At 31.6% G+C, this 5,739-nt stretch overlaps 2 long non-coding RNA genes across 2 annotated transcripts; one reads left to right on the top strand and one right to left on the bottom strand.

Annotated features, from left to right (window-relative positions):
- Positions 1-464: 464 nt before the first annotated feature.
- Positions 465-3,406, top strand: LOC121268844. The gene is made up of 2 exons (XR_005941268.1): positions 465-641; positions 3,179-3,406. It is a non-coding gene; the product is annotated as an uncharacterized LOC121268844 (long non-coding RNA).
- On the bottom strand, positions 2,437-4,061 carry LOC121268843. Its single transcript, XR_005941267.1, has 2 exons — positions 3,539-4,061; positions 2,437-3,447 (listed from the first exon to the last, which is right to left on the bottom strand). It is a non-coding gene; the product is annotated as an uncharacterized LOC121268843 (long non-coding RNA).
- Positions 4,062-5,739: the final 1,678 nt, after the last annotated feature.

The raw sequence follows: 5,739 nt of genomic DNA, 5'->3' as shown, positions 1-5,739 counted from the left end.
GTGAAATTGATGTTTTTAGAAATTTATCTTTATCAATAAATTTAATATAATTTATTATCAGGTTAAATTTTAACTTTGAAATATATTTGTAATAAGTAATCTAAATTTTTTTTTTTTTTTTGTTTTAAACTGTCTTTTGTTTTGTTTTATTTTTCAACTCACGGGTATTGGTGTATAGAAACAGATAGCTGTCACACGGTCGTTTTGAGGGGAAGGAACCCTACCATTCACAAGGGAGTATAAATACATCGCATTCTCCATTTCTTGCTCTCGCCGCCCCCTCATCTTCTTCTCTCTCTCTCGGTCTCTCTCTCGAAGCTGCCTCTCGAAGCAAACCCTAATCTCTTCGTCTCTCTCTCTCGGTTTCTCTCTCTCCCTCTCTCTCTCTATCTCTGTGCAAGCGCAGCCGAGCTATGTATATCACAGCCTACCTTTAGGATTTTTTTTCCCCCGTCCCCATCGACTGCTCTTACCAACGAAACCCTAAGCGCAAAATCTTCATCGTCTCCATCCCCGTTCCCTTTCTTTCTCCTTTTCTTTCAAGTGCATCAAAATCTCACCATTAGACTACGGAAAGTAGCTTTGTGCTTGTGTCAGCCAGATCAACACGAAGAAGCCATCCACGTTTTGCCTCTCATCAGGTGGCTTCGTATTTGGCTAAATTTTTTTTGGGTTTTTTGTTTCGTTGATATGGTATTTTTTTTTTAAATCTGTGGATGGTTTATATGTTTGGGTAGTTGATATGGCATTTCTTTTTAAATCTGTGGATGGTTTATATGTTTGGGTATTCTGTTACGTTTGTGTTTTGTACGCACCGATCGAAGATGACTTCTTGTATTTGTTTGTACTTGGCATATCGCTGATTTTTTTTTTTGTCTTTAGATGTGGCTAGATCTTGAAATATTTGAAGAGGTTATGGTGAAGTCTGGGTAGTTATGTTTATTTGTGATTTCTTGATGACAAAGTTTCATCGCTGCTAGTTTATTTTTTAATTTTTTTTCTATTGTGTTTATTCATTTTATATAATCTGTAAGATGGATAGATTGTTGATGGTAATGAAATCTATTTTTTTACTTAATCTATTTTGTAAGGTTTATGTATTTCATGGTAGATGTGCATCACAGTTAGCTCAATTTTTTTTATATCTCTGAATGGTTTTATTTGTGTGGGTTTTCTGTTACGTTTTGCGATTTCTACGGACGGATCGAAGATGATTTGTTGTATTTATTTGTACTTGGTATATCTCTGATTTTGTTTTGTATTTAGATCTGAGTAGATATTCAAATATTTGAAGAGGTTATGCTAAAATCTGAGTCGTTATGTTTATTTATGGTTTGTTGATAACAAATTTTCATGGCAGCTGGGTTTTTTTTTTTTTTTTTAATTTTTTTTTCCTGTTGTCTATGTTTATTTTACATAATCTGTAAGATGGAGATATTCTTGATGTCAATGAAATCTATTTTGTTTATTTAATCTATTTTATAAGATTTATGTATTTCATGGTAGATGTGCATCACAGTTACTTATTTGTAGTTTTATCTAATCTTTTTCTTTTTAGTTGATCTGTTTGTGAATTTTTTTCCTCCATTTCTTGTGGATTTGTACATAAATGTATCGGTGTTGATTATTTTTTTCCTATACATATGGAAAACATTTTCATATATGTAGATAAAATTTTGTTTATGTTTTATGTTTTTCTATACTTGTAATTTTTTTTTTGTAGAGCGTTTAGTTTCTGTGATCTGGTATTCTGTTTGGGGTTATTTTTCTGTCTATGGTTTATGTATGGGCTAGTATTTTAGTTGTCATTGTCAAATTTCTTTTCAGTTTAGGTGATATTTTTTCATTTATGGAGAGATTCATATATTTGATGGAATCATGTCCAGGAGTCCACTCATAACTTTATTTATTTTCTTGTTTTGTTTTGTAAGTTTCTGAATGTCTTATTTATTTCTTACTATTGTTATCATTTCTTTCTTAGATGTGAAAATTTAATATCGATTCTGTTATTGTTCTGTTATTTTAAATGTCAACATATTTTCATATTTTTCTTGTTGCTGTTTTTTACATGTAATTATTTTTTCTTCTATTGTGAATATCTAGATAAATCAATGCACATAGTTCCTTTCTGTTGAGGTTTTTTTGTTTTCCTATACGCATACCAACATTTTTCATATTTGGAATTTTATATCTCATACACATGTTTGAGACATATATATAACATATCTATTTACATGTTATGAGTTTTGGTTTAAATTTTTGTAATTCTAAGTATTAAGTCTGGAATACCTAAAAAAAGTGTAGGATATTGAAGGAAAAAATTCTTGACACGTTAGTTATATGTCTTTTACATTTGTCTTTTACGTTATGTATATGCATGTTATCAATGTAAAAGTATTTCTCTAAAAGTGCAATATTCAACCAAGAAATTCTTGCCATGTTCTCATTTAGTTTCATGTGTTTTTATTGTCATTTTATTTATATGTTAGGATGTTTGGATGGATTTTTTCTTTCGAAATTTTTAAGTTTGAAATGGCAAGAAATCTTTGTCTTTCTTATGGTTTGACTTAATTTTTTCCTTACAATTACTTTTATTTTGAGCTTAGTGAATCTCTGTAGATGTACACATGTACTGCATGTTATGAAATTTTTTTTTGTCATCTTTTAATTTGTTTCTTGTACGTTTTTGTCAGCAGCAGTTTTGTTTTGAGCACGGTGAATATATGTACATCCACTAAAATTTTTTCAACTTCTTATTTGTTATCTTCTGATTTCTTTCTTATATATGTTACTGTGTTCTTTTAGTATACCTAACTATGTTTGGTATTTGTTTAGACGTTATATGAACATATGCAATTCAAGTGTTGATGAATTAATTTTTTCTTGACCTATATTCATAGTGTTTTTTGTCAATATCATTTTTATTTCGAGTTGAATGAATATTTGTACAAACATTTTCTGATTTTTTTTTTTTATACATGCCTCTGTTTTTTTAGTATTATTCCAAGTGTTTGATATTTGTTCCAAGTTTTTTTCCCCGACGTATACTGAAAGTCTTATTTGTTTAGTATCAGTTTTTCTTTGATTTTTAATGAATATTTGTAGATGTGAACATGAATTACATGTTTTTAATTTTATAATTTTATTTCTTAGTTTATTCCTTCTATTTCTATTCCAGATACTGTATACATAAACAGAGAATGAAATTTAAAGACAGCAAAAATAAATGAAGATTTAGAAATAAATGGAGGCAAGAACAGCATCAAAGGAATGACGATTTAGCCAGGTTTCCGAAGCAAAATTTATTTCTTTTAATGCAAATAGTGATGTAAATTTTTTATTTCTTATTTTCATTGCATATATGTAAATAACTTAAGAAAGTAGTGAGAAAACAGGAAAAGAAAAATTGACCTGGAAGATTGGAAAGCTGGAAGACAAATTTAGAACCTACAAAACAAAAAAAATTCAGCAACTTAAAAATTGCATGCATGTAAATAACGTAAGCAATTAGTCAGAAAACAGAAAAAAGAAAACTAACCTGCGAGTTTCGAAAGTTGGAAGAGAAATTTAGAACGTAGGGTTTAAAGAAAGATATTTGAGGTACTTGAAACAGAGATAGAAAACATTAGAAATGTAAGGAGAGTGAGGATATTCTTATAGGAAGTAGGCACCAGCTTAGGCGGTAGAAAAGACAAATTAGATTACATTCAGATAAATGTAAAAATTTTGATAATTCCTACAGAAATTAGGAAGCGGGGGAAAGGATGAGCAGATGTAAGAAAATAAATTAAAATCTGATCTGAAACAATCTAGAATGTAAGAAGATCCGAAGGAAGAAGTAATCCAGAAGCCCACGGAAAACTGTAGCAAAAAGCTGTAAATTTGATAAAGTTGAGAGCAAAAATATTTCGACAATATTAAATGAAAACGGTGAAGGCGGCTGGAAACAGATAAGAAGCAAATATTTTGATTGAGAAAAAGTTGAATCCATAAGCTTGTAGAAAATGGGAGAAGGAAATATTTATATCTGAAAATATTACAAAAGTAGCAGAAAAGAAATTCTAGACGATGACAAAAAAAGTTTACAACGTAAAAGACAAGTAAAAATCAAGGATAAAATGGGAAAATAAATTTAAAAATAAGGACAAAGTGGGAAGATATAAATTTAAGGACATTAACGTAAAAAAAAATTAAAAGCAGGGGTAAAATTGGAATGAAAATTGTACGATTTTTAGGTAAGATATAAATTTAAGGACATGAACGGAAAAAGAATATAAAAGCAGGGTTAAAATCGGAAAAAATTTTTTACGAAGGAAATAAACGTAAAAAGTATATAAAAGCCGGGGTAGAATCGGAATAAAAAATTGTTCGACACCTGCTTATCCACGCTTATTATATATAAGATATATAGTAGCACTAGCAGGGCCTTCATCACCGCCAGAATCACCGGTCTTTCATTTCTCTCAGATTACCCACGTATATAATTAAATTCACTACAAGAATATTGCCTTTTTGCGGCCATTTGTTTTCGTCTCCTAGAAATTGATGTTAATACCCTACTTTTGCGTCAAACATAATGTTGTCACAAATTTTAATAGCTAATGGTGCGATTATGTGTTTTGGCTGTTTAAGATTATTTATTTATTTTTATTATATTTTTACGGCAACTATATAGCTTTTTTGTGGCGTTTTATGGACGCAAATAGATTTTTAACCAATTCTTTTGCGACAACAAATTTTGGACGTAAAAGGATAATTTGATGTATTCTCTTTGGTTCATTTCCAGCAAGTAAGAAATCATCACTAAGGTTTACTTTTTGCATCCAAATTACATCGTTACAAATAAATATGACAAAAATAATTATTTGCAATCTTTTTTTAGTATTTTGCTGCAACATTAAATTTTGCAAAAGGTCATAAAATTCAAAAATTGTTTATGATGTATTTTTAACTTTTGCGCTAAATTTTTACAAGCAAATGACTATAAATAGAAAAAAAAAATCCAATTTTTTCGATTCCTTTCTCCTACACGGCCCTTGTTGTCGCAAGCAGCCACAAGCTATGTCGCCCTCACCAGTGAGATTCTTTCCCTTTGATGACCCCCCCCTTCCCCTCTTAGTATCTCTCTATTTCCCTCTTTCTCAATAGCCCTAGTGATACCGTGCGCCACCATCGTGAGTAGCCACCCTGACCACCACGCACACATCGTCGCCAGCCACCACCAACCACGACTGCCTAACTCTTAGATCTTCTCCCTCTATCTCTCATTGTAGGTTCCCCTCTCTGTTTCTCTCATTCCTTAGCTGCCATTCTTGTCGTGCACCATCGACCTTTAGCCATCGCGAACGGAATCCATTGCCAATTCCCTTTCTCTTGTGCCAAGCATTTGACACCTCCAACACCAACGCCTCTCTCAGCCCTTCCTCTAACAATAGCCTAAGACCTCCACCCCCACATCCTCTGTTTTGAACACCACTATGAGCCACTAAGTCCCGACACTGTCGTACACCAAACCTATCTTCTGCCTCAACTCTGCAAGTCCATCGAGAACCCTCACACGACATCCCTTCAATTTATGGTATATTTTTCATCCATTTACCTTTAGAAAATGTTATGTTGTGAAGTTGAAATAGTGTTGTGTTGATTTGGACAGATTTTCTTTGTATATTGACTGTGTTGATTGTAGTAGACTTGGAAGAAGTGAGGTGTGGAAGCATGGAGATTTTAAAGTAGTTGGTT

This window comes from Juglans microcarpa x Juglans regia, chromosome 6D (assembly GCF_004785595.1).
Source record: "Juglans microcarpa x Juglans regia isolate MS1-56 chromosome 6D, Jm3101_v1.0, whole genome shotgun sequence".
Lineage (NCBI taxonomy): Eukaryota > Viridiplantae > Streptophyta > Magnoliopsida > Fagales > Juglandaceae > Juglans > Juglans microcarpa x Juglans regia.
This window is presented reverse-complemented; position numbering and strand designations above follow the sequence as displayed.